The sequence below is a fragment of the Hyperoodon ampullatus genome (genome assembly GCF_949752795.1).
Source record: "Hyperoodon ampullatus genome assembly, chromosome: 7".
Lineage (NCBI taxonomy): Eukaryota > Metazoa > Chordata > Mammalia > Artiodactyla > Ziphiidae > Hyperoodon > Hyperoodon ampullatus.
The window spans coordinates 70,498,220-70,515,129 of record NC_136920.1 but is presented as its reverse complement, the minus strand read 5'-3'; positions in this window follow the sequence as shown (position 1 = coordinate 70,515,129).

Here is a 16,910-nt window from a genome sequence, read left to right as displayed (position 1 = left end):
CTCCTTAGGTAGGTTTATTCCTAGATATTTTATTCTTTTTGTTGCAATGGTAAATGGGAGTGTTTTCTTGATTTCATTTTCAGATTTTTCATCATTAGTGTACAGGAATGCCAGAGATTTCTGTGCATTAATTTTGTATCCTGCTACTTTACCAAATTCATTGATTAGCTCTAGTAGTTTTTCGGTAGCATCTTTAGGATTCTCTATGTATAGTATCATGTCATCTGCAAACAGTGACAGCTTTACTTCTTCTTTTCCAATTTGGATTCCTTTTATTTCCTTTTCTTCTCTGATTGCTGTGGCTAAAACTTCCAAAACTAGGTTGAATAAGAGTGGTGAGAGTGGGCAGCCTTGTCTTGTTCCTGATCTTAGTGGAAATGGTTTCAGTTTTTCACCATTGAGGACAATGTTGGCTGTGGGTTTGTCATATATGGACTTTATTATGTTGAGGAAAGTTCCCTCTATGCCTACTTTCTGCAGGGTTTTTATCATAAATGGGTGTTGAATTTTGTCGAAAGCTTTCTCTGCATCTATTGAGATGATCATATGGTTTTTCTCCTTCAACTTGTTAATATGGTGTATCACATTGATTGATTTGCGTATATTGAAGAATCCTTGCATTCCTGGAATAAACCCCACTTGATCATGGTGTATGATCCTTTTAATGTGCTGTTGGATTCTGTTTGCTAGTATTTTGTTGAGGATTTTTGCATCTATGTTCATCAGTGATATTGGCCTGTAGTTTTCTTTCTTTGTGACATCCTTGCCTGGTTTTGGTATCAAGGTGATGGTGGCCTCGTAGAATGAGTTTGGGAGTGTTCCTTCCTCTGATATTGTTTGGAAGAGTTTGAGAAGGATGGGTGTTAGCTCTTCTCTAAATCTTTGATAGAATTCACCTGTGAAGCCATCTGGTCCTGGGCTTTTGTTTGTTGGAAGATTTTTAATCACAGTTTCAATTTCAGTGCTTGTGATTGGTCTATTCATATTTTCTATTTCTTCCTGAGTCAGTCTTGGTAGGTTGTGCATTTCTAAGAATTTGTCCATTTCTTCCAGGTTGTCCATTTTATTGGCATAGAGTTGCTTATAGTAATCTCTCATGATCTTTTGTATTTCTGCAGTGTCAGTTGTTACTTCTCCTTTTTCATTTCTAATTCTACTGATTTGAGTCTTCTCCCTTCTTTTCTTGATGAGTCTGGCTAATGGTTTGTCAATTTTGTTTATCTTCTCAAAGAACCAGCTTTTAGTTTGGTTGATCTTTGCTATCGTTTCCTTCATTTCTTTTTCATTTATTTCTGATCTGATCTTTATGATTTCTTTCCTTCTGCTAACTTTGGGGGTTTTTTGTTCTTCTTTCTCTAATTGCTTTAGGTGCAGGGTCAGGTTGTTTACTCGAAATGTTTCCTGTTTCTTAAGGTGGGATTGTATTGCTATAAACTTCCCCCTTAGAACTGCTTTTGCTGCGTCCCATAGGTTTTGGGTCGTCGTGTCTCCATTGTCATTTGTTTCTAAGTATTTCTTAATTTCCTCTTTGATTTCTTCAGTGATCACTTCATTATTGAGTAGTGTATTGTTTAGCCTCCATGTGTTTGTATTTTTTACAGATCTTTTCCTGTAATTGATGTCTAGTCTCATAGCATTGTGGTCGGAAAAGATACTTGATACAATTTCAATTTTCTTAAATTTACCAAGGCTTGATTTGTGACCCAAGATATGATCTATCCTGGAGAATGTTCCATGAGCACTTGAGAAAAATGTGTATTCTGTTGTTTTTGGGTGGAATGTCCTATAAATATCAATTAAGTCCATCTTGTTTAATGTATCATTTAAAGCTTGTGTTTCCTTATTTATTTTCATTTTGGATGATCTGTCCATTGGTGAAAGTGGGGTGTTAAAGTCCCCTACTATGATTGTGTTACTGTCGATTTCCCCTTTTATGGCTGTTAGTATTTGCCTTATGTATTGAGGTGCTCCTATGTTGGGTGCATAAATATTTACAATTGTTATATCTTCTTCTTGGATCGATCCCTTTATCGTTATGTAGTGTCCTTCTTTGTCTCTTCTAATAGTCTTTATTTTAAAGTCTATTTTGTCTGATATAAGAATTGCTACTCCAGCTTTCTTTTGATTTCCATTTGCATGGAATATCTTTTTCCATCCCCTTACTTTCAATCTGTATGTGTCTCTAGGTCTGAAGTGGGTCTCTTGTAGACAGCATATATATGGGTCTTGTTTTTGTATCCATTCAGCCACTCTGTGTCTTTTGGTGGGAGCATTTAGTCCATTTACATTTAAGGTAATTATTGATATGTATGTTCCTATTCCCATTTCCTTAATGGCTTTGGGTTCGTTATTGTAGGTATAGTCCTTCTGTTGTGTTTCTTGCCTAGAGAAGTTCCTTTAGCATTTGTTGTAAAGCTGGTTTGGTGGTGCTGAACTCTCTCAGCTTTTGCTTGTCTGTAAACGTTTTAATTTCTCCATCAAATCTGAATGAGATCCTTGCTGGGTAGAGTAATCTTGGTTGCAGGTTTCTCTCCTTCATCACTTTAATTATGTCCTGCCACTCCCTTCTGGCTTGTAGAGTTTCTGCTGAGAGATCAGCTGTTAACCTGATGGGGATTCCCTTGTGTGTTATTTGTTGTTTTTCCCTTGCTGCTTTCCATATGATTTCTTTGTGTTTAATTTTTGACAGTTTGATTAATATGTGTCTTGGCGTATTTCTTCTTGGATTTATTCTGTATGGGACTCTCTGTGCCTCCTGGACTTGATTAACTATTTCCTTTCCCATATTAGGGAAGTTTTCAACTATAATCTCTTCAAATATTTTCTCAGTCCCTTTCTTTTTCTCTTCTTCTTCTGGAACCCCTATAATTCGAATGTTGGTGCGTTTAATGTTGTCCCAGAGGTCTCTGAGACTGTCCTCTGTTCTTTTCATTCTTTTTTCTTTATTTTTCTCTGCATCAGTTATTTCCACTATTTTATCTTCCACCTCACTTATCCGTTCTTCTGCCTCAGTTATTCTGCTATTGATCCCATCTAGAGTATTTTTCATTTCATTTATTGTGTTTTTAATCGATGCTTGATTCATCTTTAGTTCTTCTAGGTCCTTGTTAACTGTTTCTTGCATATTGTCTATTCTATTTCCAAGATTTTGGATCTGGGAAATAGAATCTTGCATCATCTTTACCATCATTATTCTGAATTCTTTTTCAGGTAGACTGCCTATTACCTCTTCATTTGTTAGGTCTGGTAGGTTTTTATCTTGCTCCTTCACCTGCTGTGTGTTTTTCTGCTTTCTCATTTTGCTTATGTTACTGTGTTTGGGGTCTCCTTTTTGCAGGCTGCAGATTCGTAGTTCCCGTTGTTTTTGGTGTCTGTCCCCCGTGGCTAAGGTTGTTTCAGTAGGTTGTGTAGGCTTCCTGGTGGGGGGGACTAATGCCTGTGTTCTGGTGGTTGAAGCTCGATCTTGTCTTTCTGGTGGACACGTCCACGTCTGGTGGTGTGTTTTGGGGTGCCTGTGGCCTTATTATGTTTTTAGGTATCCTCTCTGCTAATGGGTGGGGTTGTGTTCCTGCCTTGCTAGTTGCTTGGCATAGGGTGACCAGCACTGTAGCTTGCTGGTCGTTGACTGAAGCTGGGTGCTGGTGTTGAGATGGAGATCCCTGGGAGATTTTCGCTGCTTGATATTATGTGGAGCTGGGAGGTCTCTTGTGGACCCGTGTCCTGAAGTTGGCTCTCCCACTTCAGAGGCACAGCACTAACTCCTGGCTGCAGCACCAAGAGCCTTTCATCCACCCGGCTCAGAATAACAGTGAGAAAAAGTAGAAAGAAATAATTAGTAGAAGAAAGAAAGAGAGATTGAAAGAAAGGAAGAAGGGAAGTAAGGAAGGAAGGAAGGAAGAAAGAAAGAAAGGAGGGAGGGAGGAAGGATGGAAAGAAAGGAAAGAAAGGAGGGAGGGAGGAATGAAAGCAAAAGGAAGAGTGAATGGAAGAAGAGAGGGAGGGAGGGAGGAAGGAAAGAAAGAAAGAAAGACAGGAGGGAGGGAGGAAGGAAAGAAAAAGAAAGTGGAAAGAAGAAGGGTGGGAGGGAGGGAGGGATGGAGGAAAGAAAAAGAAAGAAGGAAAGGAGGAGCGGAGGGAGGTAGGGAGGGAGGGAAGGGAGGAAAAAAAGAAAGAGCGGGTAAAGTAAAATAGAATAAAGTATGAAATATAGTAGCGTTATTAAAATTAAAAAGTAATTATTGAAAAAAAAACACGGACCGAAAGAACCCTGGGACATATGGTGGAAGCAAAGCTATACAGAGAGAATCTTACACAGAAGATTACACATACACATTCACAAAAAGAGAGCAGGGGGAAAAATCAAAAATCTTGCTCTCCAAGTCCACCTCCTCGATTTGGGATAATTCGTTGTAAAAAGAGGAAAAGGGCGAAAAGTCTGAAATCTTGCTAAGTCCACCTCCTTAATTTGAGATAATTCGTTGTAAAAAGAGGAAAAAAAAGGGGGGAAAGTCTTAAATCTTGTCCTCAAGGTCCACTTCCTCAATTTGGGATGATTCACTGTCCATTCATGCACTCCACAGACGCAGGGCACATCAAATGGACCGTGGAGCTTTAATCCGCTGCCTCGGAGGCTGCACAGAGAGATTTCCCTGTCTCTGCTCTCACAGCTCCCGGGTCTCAGCCTTGGACCTGGCCCCGCCTCTGCGCGTAGGTCGCCGGAGGGCGTCCGTTCTTCGCTCAGACAGGACGGGTTTAAAGGAGCCGCTGATTCGGGGGCTCTGGCTCACTCAGGCAGAGGGGAGGGAGGGGAATGCCCTCTCCTCGCGCACCAGGCAACAAAAGGGAAAAAAGTCTCTTGCCTCTCCGGTAGCTCCAGACCCTTTCCCCGGACTCCCTCCGGGCTAGCACTAACCCCTTCAGGGTCTCTTCCTGCCGCCAGCCCCAGACCTCTCCCTGCGCTCCGACTGAAAGCCGATACCCGAGCCTCAGCTCCCAGCCCCGCCCGCCCTGGCGGCCGAGCAGACAAGTCTCTCGGGCTGGTGTGTGCCTGAGGGCACCGATCCTCTGTGCCAAAATCTCTCTGCTTTGCCCTCCACACCCCTGTTGCTGTGCTCTCCTCCGCTACTCCGAAGCTTTCCCCCTCCGCCACCTGCAGTCTCCGCCCTCGAAGGGGCTTGTAGTGTGTAGAAACCTTCCCTCCTTCACGGCTCCCTCCCACTGGTGCAGGTCCCGTCCATATCCTATTGTCTCTGTTTATTCTTTTTTTCTTTTGACCTACCCAGGTATGTGGGGAGTTTCTTGCCTTTTGGGGGGTCTGAGGTCTTCTGTCAGCGTTCAGTAGGTGTTCTGTTGGAGTTGTTCCACGTGTAGATGAATTTCTGATGTATCTGTGGGGAGGAAGGTGATCTCCGCGTCTTACTCTTCCGCCATCTTCCTCCGGCTCTCGCTACTGTGATCTTTGATCATTTTCATCTTCCCACTAATTCCTAGAACAAACGGGTGGATTGGGTCAGTGACTGTGAGGAGCACTGGGAGAGGCAGGATCTGAAGCCCCGGCTCATCCCCTGGCCTTGCACCAGGTTTGTCGGCGCTGGGACCTATTCCCGTTATCCCTGAAGCGTTGATGGCGACGTCTCCCAGGGTTGTGAAGCAGGGGCGTGGCGGCGGGAACCGACAGGCTGAACGTGGCTGGAACCTGAACCTTAGCCCCCTAAAGAAGGCAGTCTCCGGGCAGAGAGCAAACTATGACCGTGGCGACTACTCCGGTGGAGGTAAGGAAGCGGCGCTTAGCCTGGAAGGATGCGGAGCGACTCAGACACCCGGGTCCAGTCTGCCTGGCCTCAGCGACTCCACTTGAAACCACGGGTTAAATTCACTTCACTTGCCTTCACGAATCAAGGTCTTTTAAGGCTTGCACGTCCTCCAAGTGGCAGGGAGCCTAAACAATAGGTTGTTTGCCCGAGTTGTTTTCTAGAAACTTGGAGTCAGCTGCGCTTCGTTCAAGCTGAGCTGGTTGACTGGAGAGGACCACCGCCCCTCCAACTGGGCATCTGTCCCAACCTTTTAATCACTACTACTCCCTCCAGATGATTCTTCGTTTCTTGAGATAAGACCCCAAATGAGTCTTTTATTTATCAACATTTGGTTAATACTGTATTTATTAAACCATTTAAAGAAGTCACTGTATATCTTAGCTGTTTGTTTTTAGGTATGTTGCATAATTCATTAGTAGCAAGTGCTTGGAGGATGAAGCTGTTACAGCTGCAAGAGAAATATGATAGGATAAAGAATCAGATACTTCTTGCAACTACAAGTTTCTATCAGACCTCCTAGACTGGGCCTCTGAAGCCAGACATGTCTGTAGAATATACCTTCACAGACCTCCCCAACAATCTGTTTCCATTATACACATACAGATGAACTTTTAGATATGTTTTAAGGCTAGTTTCTGGTGATATCTAACACAATCTGAGTTATTCAGTGTGCTCATTCAATCATCATTGGGGATGCTCAGTGAGATGAGATGAGTCAAAGGGACATGATGTTTATCTGACAATTTCATTCATATGGAAGAAACAGAAATGCAGCTTTGTTATGTGTAGTCTTCAAAGAAGGAACAACCAGTTGGGAGAAGTCCCCTGGGGACAGATTTCAGCTCATCCTCAGGCTAACTGGGGAATAGGGAACCTGTCAAGCAGGAAATGGATGGTGCCAGGCTGCAGAATAGGTTGCACTTTTATTGAGCACCTACTGTATTCCAGGTACTGTGCTAGGACCTTCATAGCCACTTTCTCTTTGAAATCTCACACCTCCTCCACGCATTAGAGAAGTTATCCCCACTTCACAGATGAGGCATCCAATGCTCACAGGGGTTAAATGACTTGTCCTTGGTCACACAGCAGGTAAATGATATTTCTAGGATTCATGTCCAGCCCCAGACGCCAGACTGAGGCTATCTCCTCCCACAATAGATGCTTCCCTGCTGAGTGTGTAGGTGACCAGTCCCTGGAACTATGCAATCAGAGGCAGAGTGACCCAAGAAGTGGGGTGCCAAGAAGTGCCCAAGAAGCCGTAGAAGTGTTCAGTTTTGGACAGGACATCAGCCCTGATGAACCCACACCTTCCTCCTAACTCTGAGTATCTGATTCTCAAACAGCAAAACAAAACTGAAATGAATACACTGTGGAGACCTCAAATGCAAGGAATGGCAAAAATAACTAGAGTGAAGGGAAGTTATCTGCAACATAAATGATTTCTTCCCTAAGGAAAAAAAAGGGGGGGGAGAGTGCACAAACGACAAGACTAAGCAAACACATATCTTATAAAACATTTTTCATCACCAAAAGTTCTGTTTAAGGTATTCTTCTTGCGTGTTTTCATGCTGAAACCTATTTGCAAATTATTTTCTCACTTTTTTTCCACATGAAATGTACCCTCGATTATATGACAAGAAATTATATGGTTCTAATAATTTATTTCAAACCAGATCCATGTCTCACATTCATTCTGTGTTGTGAAATCAAGTAGATGCAGAAGGGGAATTTTTTTTTCCTCTGAACTTTCTGACCATCTCTATTGTGGAAGAGAGAGTAATAGCAGCTATTGAGGGTGCCAATTATGTGGCAATGTACAAACCTGCTGGAGAAAAATCTATATGATATGTTAATGCTAGTCAAACAGAACGATGAAGTTTAAATTAGCTTGAAGCTCCTAAAAATTCTAACTATGGCTCTGCCTTCATTGTATGGGAGGGTGAAAAATAGCTTTACAGAAAAATATATGTCCATGTTCTCTGCAGATGGGCCGTCTGATGCCTCTTTCTTTTGCTGATGTGCAAGGCTGCATTTTGGTTTGTTTGTTCATTGCTCCACGTTTCTTTCCATTTCTTTTACTTATTTTTCTCTCCTACTGACCACCTTCCCTCCCTTCTTTCAATTATCATATCTTCTACTTCCTTCTATATTAATTCATCTGTCAGTTTCACAAGCTCATAGCATCAGAGAATGCTAGAACTCAGAGAGTTAAAAGGGGAAGGGGGTTTGGAAAAAAAAATCAAATCCAACTGCCTCATGGTAAAGATGGGTGGGTGGGAGGGGAGGCCAGTTGAGGGCTAGGGCGAGGATGCAGCCTGCTGAAGGCCACCGAACAATCTTGTAAGGGAGTGGTCAGATAAGGGCGTGGGTCAGAGGGAGTTTGGATGAGAATAGGAAACCAGAATTTTCATCTTCATAGACTCTGTTCATTATCAAGAAAATCCAGGTGCAATAATCACACTTCCAAAGACTTTTTTCTTAAAAAAAAGAAAAAATGTAGGAGGGCACATCCAAACATCATGCAGCCCTGTCAGAAGTGAGGTAGGTGGGAACATCTCTAGTATATGGTTGACGAAACAGGGTGGGGTGTAGTGCATACTTCCTGTGGGCCAGGCACTTCCACATGTTATTTAATCCATAGTCAGCCCTGCCATTAAATATTTATGATACTGTTCTATAACCTGAGGTTCAGACAAATTAACTGGTACACAGCTGGAGAGTGAGGTGAAATCAAGCCTTGTCGAAAGCCTGTGTCTGCCATGAGGTGTTGCAGCATGCCTGTGGAGGAGTTGGGGCTGGAGATTCGTCTTCTAGCCCAGAAACCTTTTCAGAGCTTCTCAGGAAATAAGTCCTGGGACCTCAACAATTAGTGCTGAGTCACTATTGATACTGATGCTCATGACCAACAGGACAGAGCTGAAGGGTAAGGGCAGAAGAGTCAAGCTGAACTTGGGTAATTATGTATTGTTCACTTGGAAATATTGGCTGCATTAAAGAAAAAGCACAAGCATTAGTGTTTAAATAGTTAGCTTTGTTTTTCGTTCTGGATGGTGGGGCTGTAGATGATTTCCTCTTCTTTTTTTTTTTCATAGAAAATAGCATTTTTCATAAAAAGCAATATAGAAAAGTTCAAATAGAATGGTGAAAATCATCCAGAATGCCACCATCGAGTGGTAATCATAAATAATGGTTGAGTGTCTATCTCCGCAGACACTTTTTTCTTGACCAGGAAATGTACTCTTGTTTCCTTCTTTATATTTTTCTATACATTGCAAACTCTTCATACATTCAAAGTATTTATTTTATAATATATTAAGAAACTTTGATTAGAAAAGTCATTTGAGGCTAGATGATAAAGAACTTTGGGATGGCAGGATAAGGGGGTTAGTTATGTATCTGGCATGTCTATCTGTTCCCAAACTCTGTCACCTTCCAAAAATGACTGTAGATGAAATGATAATACGTGTAAACTTAACTCTGTAAATGACTGGGAAACCCTGAAGAATTTTAAGCAGGTGTGAAACATGACTGCATTAACAAAATAAATAGATATCCTCTAGCACAATGCACTCAAAATGTAGTGCCTGAACCACCAGCATGGGGGACTTGTTAGAAACACAAATTCTCAGGTCCCACACCAGATTTAATCCAAGACTCTGGGAGTCGGGGACCCAGAAATCTAATTTTTAACAAGCCTTCCCCATTAGTCGTCAAGGTGAGATATGAGGACAGCCTGACCTTGGGTGGGAATCATAGTTCCTCAGAAGGTATACACAGGAGAATGGTTGTCAGAAGCCCAGTACAGCCACACCAGCATCTGGGTTTGGCTGAGCCGATAGTCCCAAACCTCTGAACTATCACGGCAATCTGCATTTATGTAGGACTTACAAATCAATTATTTTTTTGCATCCATGTAAATCTTTCTCGGAACAAGGCAGGTTAGGTCCTCAATAAATTCATTTTAAAAATTGGATTCGCTTATTATTACTAAATCTAAGCCCTTGCCTTCTTGTGCATATTAATAAAAAATATTTTAAAATCTTCCCAGCTTGTCATTCAGTATCCACATGTTCTAGAAAGAGAATGTTTTTGTGTGTACATGCACATTCTTCCTCTTATTTTTTTTTCTAAATATGGAAGTGTTGGCAGGTCAGTTTTGAGTCCTTCATCAGCTCTGATACAAGAGCCCTGACTTTTTGTTGAAGTTCACTACCCCAGACCCCCTCCCCCAAGTTGAAAGATGACACTGCTCACCACAATGATTCCCTCAGGATTCTCCCACGTCATGCCTGCCAAGCCCCAATGACAAGATATAGGGGGCAGTTAGACTATTACATACTCTCCCTGCCACTTTCAATCAAGCCTAATGCAATCAGAAACACATGACTACATCAACGCATCTCCTTTAATCAAATGCGATTAAGTCAGTCATTAGTTTCTCAAGACAAATAAAGGATACGAGTGCTTGTATTATAAATGTAACCGCCCCCCTTCTTAAGTCATTTGTTAGAAGGGAAGCCCCCCTAGCAAAGAACTCAGGACCTTCAGAGGTCTTTGTGCTTTTGCTGCTGGTGTTTATTATGATAAAGCATTCTGGGTTCACACACACAATTCCTCCGTTCCTGTCCCTCTCTCAAAGCCTCCATGTTGTCAAGCAGAATTTGGCTTCAGCTTGATCAGGATGATTTCATTATCCCATTGTTACCATTATGACTTGGGCAATTAGTAGTTTATAAGTATAAATTTATGGCAATCTGTGATCTAGGCGCATTGGCAGTAGTCAGGGCATAATAAAAACCCAATCAATTTCTTTCATTTAACATGTAGGCTGCAACCCTAGTTTTGATTAGAACTCTTAGCTATTTCATCTTTAAATAAAAAAGAATGTCTGCAAGCAATTATATGGTGTGTTAATTGGATATTCCTTTTTATCTTTTATACTACCGAACGCATTGCTGACGAAATTCTTGTTTTCTCCTCTGTCTCTTTCTTAATATCTCTCCACCTCCCTCTCTGAGTCTGTTACTGTCTTTGTCTCTCTGCTTCTGGGTTTCTACCTCATTCCTTCCTTCTATCTCTCCATTGTGAATCTTCACTGATCACACACAGCTTGGCTAAAATAAGCAGGGGACTTTTCACCATCCTCACTGTGTTCTATGAACTCCACTTTCCATCTAGACATTCAGGCATTATGGAGCTGAGGTCACCATATTGTCTAAAAGGTCTGGCACACAGCAGGTACTCAATAATTGGTAAATGAATGAATGAGGCCACTTCATTCCCTGTGTGTCACTTTGCCACTTTCTGTCCCAGGACAGTTTGCTGAGACCTGCTCTATTTTTCCAGGGTAATATTTCCCTTGTGGGTCTACACTCAGGTCTACACTCTGAAAGGTGGCAGTACTGGGGGAAAAGAGGATTCTAGTCCTACAGATGGGAAGCCTAAGTCCCCCAGAGTCTCCAACTGCCATGCAGAGATGATGCTTCTTAACTCTATCATGTAGAATATGCCCTTTATGAGATGATTTTGTAAGCTGGGATGAGCCCATACCTGGAAAGTGGGCTGTACAGTTTTCATGTGTGTGATTTTTTTCTTTTTTACATTTAACAAATATTTCTGTAGTGCTTAATATCCCTCATTTATCTGCAGACTGACAGAATTCTAAGCCTATTTTTTGTACACGGCACCCATGGCTCTCCAAGCCCTTGCTCAGAATCCTATGGTTTCTCTTATAAGCCCTTGTTTCCTGAATGCTACATTTTCCTCTTTTTCTGCTTTACTCCTTTGGTTCTGCAAAGTACATTCTGCAGGAGCATCCTGAGAGCGGACACATGGAGGACAATTTTTTTTTGAAACCTGGTTTGTCTGAAAATACCTCTGTTCTCTCCTCATATGTGATGATCACTTGGCTTGGTCAGAATTTGAAGCTATTTTTTCTCTGAAATTCTAGCATCTCTGCAAGTCTTCCAGCTCCCCAGGCTGCTGCTGAGACACATGATGCCCTTATTTCCAGTCCTCAGTACGGGACTTCCTTCCCCTTCTCCCATAACCCCTGTAGCTTCTAGAATCTTCTCTATCCTTGTGTCCTGAGATTTCACAGTGGTGTGCCCTCAAGTTGGGCTTTTGTTCATTCTATTTCTCAACTCTCAGTAAACCCCTGTAATCTGGAAACATAGTTTTTAATGGTAGAAAATTTGCCTGTACGATTTTTCTGATAATTTCCTCTCCTCTCTTTTCTCTGTTTTCTTTCTCTGGGACTTATGTTAAGCAAGTGCTAGACCCCTATTTTTAATCTCTAATATTCTTATCTTTTCTAATTTCTACCTCTTTATCTTTTCTTTTTACTTTCTTACTTTTATCTTCCAACCTTTTTATTGGATTTTTATATTATTCTTACATCTTTAATTTCTAAAGTTTCCTTCTTTCGTGACTACTCTTATCCATGGTATCCTGTTCCTGTTCCAGAGGCAATAATATCTCTTTCCTATCCAAGAAGATTGATATAGACCTGCCCGGCCCCAAAGATCATGTTCTGATGATGACATTCTGCCTAAACAAAACCATATTTTCTTGGTTATCATAGTCTATTCCTTTGAGAACCTGGAATCAGCTGCAATTGCTTCCTGATGTAGATCATAAACTGAAGTGTATGCTACAAAAGGGCAAGGACCACGTCTGTTCTATTTAACGATATACACACTTAACATGATTCCCCACATGACTGGGTGTTCTAAAATATTTGACGAATGAATGACTGAATGGTATAAGAACTGGAGTTCCCTAATTTCAATGAAACAGCCAAGTAAGAGGAAAATAGATGCTTGTGTTGTCACAGCCATTCAGCAGCTCTTGACATGATAAAACAATTTTTGAGTGAGTGTGGCCCTGTCCCCACATCTGCCTAATGGAAATGGAATCCTCTAAGAAATTGTAGAAGCAGGAGATACAAGGTGTTTAACAGGGCTACCCAATGAGCTCATTTTTAATGTTAACAAATCAAATTCCTGAACAAGCTCTGAGGCCCTATTGGACCTGTCAGCCAGGAGAGACAGCTGTCGGTAAGGATTCATGGTGGGCACCCGCCTGCCCTGAGGGCTAGCTAGCCTGGCAAGGGGGGCTGGGGGAAGGGAATGGGCAGATAACAGAGATAAATCTAAATTCATTCGGAAAGCAGTCACACTCAATGACATATTCACTGACTTCTTCAACAGCTCATTTGATAACGTTCTCTTTGCACCATTCATTTTTCTGAAAGATGAAAGCTGGCTGAGGATCTCATCTGCTCACTGATGCAGGGAAAGGATTTGAAATTAGCACACATACACACACACACACACAACTGAAAGGGGGAGCAGGGCAGGTTGGGGGAGGAGGAAACCTTCTGATAACCAGTTTTGTGCCTGGTCCTGACATGAGAGACCCAGCAGCCTAGCGTGAGGTCACCTTTAATTAGTAATGCGTTATAATTCAACAATATGCCAATGGGCAGATATGAGGCTCAGTGGGGAGGGGGGCATCTACCACGATAATTAATTGCTTGAAGAATGTGATCAGCCTGGTGAGGGGCAGGTCATGTGTTGTGTGTAACTGGAGGGGAGAGAAGTGGAACCCCGGGGCCTGGTGCTACACTCTTTCTCAGTGTGCCCCATGTCTCACTGTGCCTACAGAGGGCATATATAAATCCATGAGCATTTATCAAGTGCCAGAAGCTAGGCACAGTCCAGGGATACAAGAGAAAATGAGACACGGGCTGGGTTTTCTGGTACCACCTTCTGGTAGGAAGACAACACAGAAACACTGAACTCTAATGCTTACATTCGTTGTTCTACTGTGAAGGCTCTCCTTTGACAGCACCCATTGGCAAGGAGGACCAACAACTCTGTTTCAATTTGATTCTCTCACTTGGCTTCTTAAATAAATGAATGTTTTGTGGTAGAGTATGAAGTATACAAGCTTTGGAATCGGGCAAATCTGGGTTTAAATCCTGACCCTTCTATTTTATAGCAGTGGGACCATGAGCAATTGACTTTGTTTGTCTAGGTCACATGTTCCTCCTTGGTAAAAGGGGGGATACTAAAACCTAAGTTTCAGGATTAAATATTAAGAGGATTGAAATCTAAGGTGCAGATGCCATGATGGCCATCCCCCTGTCCCGGCAAGCAGGGGCCTGGATAAGACTGGGGAGTGACCCTGAGGTTGGGGCAGGATATGGAAGGAGAAGCCTTCTTCCTCATTCACAGCGGTGGTGCTTGATGCTTTAGGGCTTTTTGGGGGGAAAAAATGCACCAAATGTTCATGGCATGTAGTAGTTGCTTGTTCATGCTTGCTCAATGAATGGAATATGTTTTTCTTTGAATTCTGGGGAAATGCTCCTTTTTTTTTTTTTTTTTTTTTTTTTTTTTTGCATTACGTGGGCTTCTCACTGCTGTGGCCTCTCCCGTTGCGGAGCACAGGCTCTGGACGCGCAGGCCCAGTATCCATGGCTCACGGGCCCAGCCGCTCCGCGGCATGTGGGATCCTCCCAGACCGGGGCACGAACCCGCGTCCCCTGCATCGGCAGGCGGACTCTCAACCACTGCGCCACCAGGGAAGCCCGGAAATGCTCCTTAAAAAGCTCATCAATACAAGTCAAGTCAAGCAAGAGAGTGAAAGAGAGAGAGAGCGAAAATGGGAGGGAGGGAGGGAAGGAGAGAGTGAGAGAGAGAGAGAGAAACCAGATATAAAAGCAAACAAGACAGAAATGGAGAGAAGACAAAATTTAAAAGGCTCAAAGCAAACAGCAAGAAATCCCTTAGCAATCCTTGAGCCAAAGTTTAGAAGGCTGCAGCAACCTTTTATCAGATGCCTAAAATCACTGATATTGAATAGTTACAAGTATTTAAAAGACCAAGCAATGAGCCTATGCTTAGTAGGCACTCTGTAAATTGTTACTTCCTTATCCAAGTTCACTTGGCAACCCCTGAGCTGACCCAGGGGACACTTTTCAAACACACATTGAAAAGCCATCACTGTGTTTCCAAAATAAAATACTTCTACAGAGACTCCGTTTCTTCTTCTTGCCTTCACCATGATATCCATCGCCTTACACCAAAGTATTATTTACTGGAAACCACAAATTCATTAAGGGATGGGAAGAAGGAAGCATATCAGGAAAATATTCATTGTTTTTCAAAAGATGAGCTCAAGCACTAATAACAATAAAAGTACCAAACAGTGGAGGGAGGGTGGAGAGCAGAATAGAAGTAGATACCAGCTCTCCCAGAGTGTAGGAGCCATTTAATTTCCAAAGTCATCTCTGTCTTTTTCTTATAATCAGATGGTTCTTCAACTTTCATGGGAGTGAGAGGGCAATCTGAGAGTTGTTACTTATATTGTTATTTTTATTAGGAAATTTTAACCCACTTATATCTGATATGAGGGCTATTAAGTTTTATATCACTAATGTTATAATATTTGTTGCTTTTATGTTTCCTTGCTTTCTCTTTTGCTAAGGGTAATGACTTGTTTTAAGGATCTTATTTATAAGGAACAGAAAGCACTACACTTTCTCAGAGGTGAAGTAGTACTTCGTTGTTTTTTTTTAATAGATCTTTATTGGAGTATAATTGCTTCACAATACTGTGTTAGTTTCTGTTGTACAACAAAGTGAATCAGTCATATGCATACATATATCCCCATATCCCCTCCCTCTTGCGTCTCCCTCCCACCCTCCCTATCCCACCCCTCTAGGTGGTCACAAAGCACCGAGCTGATCTCCCTGTGCTTTGCTGCTGCTTCCCACTAGCTATCTATTTTACATTCAGTAGTGTATATATGTCGATACTACTCTCAGTTCGCCCCAGCTTCCCCCTCCCCCCCGCCCTGTTATTAGAGAAAGGCAAACCAAAACTACAATGAGGTATCACCTCACACCAGTCAGAATGACCATTATCAAAAAATCTAGAAACAATAAATGCTGGAAATGGTGTGGTGAAAGAGGTGAAGTAGGTTTATTTGACGGGTATAGAAAGACAATATCTATGGCCACAGAACACTCGCCTCTCCGTTCTGGGTGCCTGCTCCATTCTTAAGCTTCTTTTGGCAAACCACCTTTCCTATTTACACACAGCCTTCTGACCTCTTATTACCTACCAGCTCACCTGAGGCTTAGGTGACCCACAGAGCTACTCCAGCGGGAGTGTAATTCCCAAGCAGAAGAATGAGGGGTTCAGGCCTCTGATGCCTCTGAACTGCATCCCTTGGTTCAGTACTCATCCTGTTGTGTGGGTCCAGTGGCACATTCTGGCTGCTGGGGCTCTGAGCAGGGTACAGATTTTCAGAGAGGGAACCTTTAAGAGGGGAGCTATGATTGATGATTGTTGTTTCTAATAATGTCTTTTTTATTTTTATTTTTTACTCTTTCAAAAGGAATATATTACTTTTTATTCTATTAGAAATTATCTCAAGTTACACTTTAAGACTTTTCATCAGTGTTGAGAATGAATCAGTGCTCTTTTTAAAAATTTTATTTGTCTTTTATTGAAGCATAGTTGATTTACAATGTCATGTTAATTACTGCTGTACAGCAAAGTGACTCAGTTATACATATATATACACATTCTTTCTTATATTCTTTTCCATTATGGTTTATCACAGGATATTGAATATAGTTCCCTGTGCTGTACAATAGGACCTTGTTGTTTATCCATTCTATATTTACCAGTTTGCATCTGCTAATCCCAAATTCCCAATCCAACCCTCTCCCACCCTACTCCCCCTTGGCAATTATGTCTATGTCTATTCTCTATGTCCCTGACTCTGTTTCTGTTTCATAGATAGGTTCATTTGTGTCGTATTTTAAACTCCACATATAAGTGATATCATATGGTACTTGTCTTTCTCTTTCTGACTTACTTCACTTAGTATGGTCATCTCTAGTTGCATCCATGTTGGTGTAAATGGCATTATTTCATTCTTTCTTTAATGGCTGAGTAGTATTCCGTTGTATATATATATACCACATCTCCTTTATCCATTCATCTGTCGATGGACATTTAGGTTGTTTCCATGTGCTCTTGATTCATAGATGAAGAACTGAGTACACTTTTCCCTTTGCTG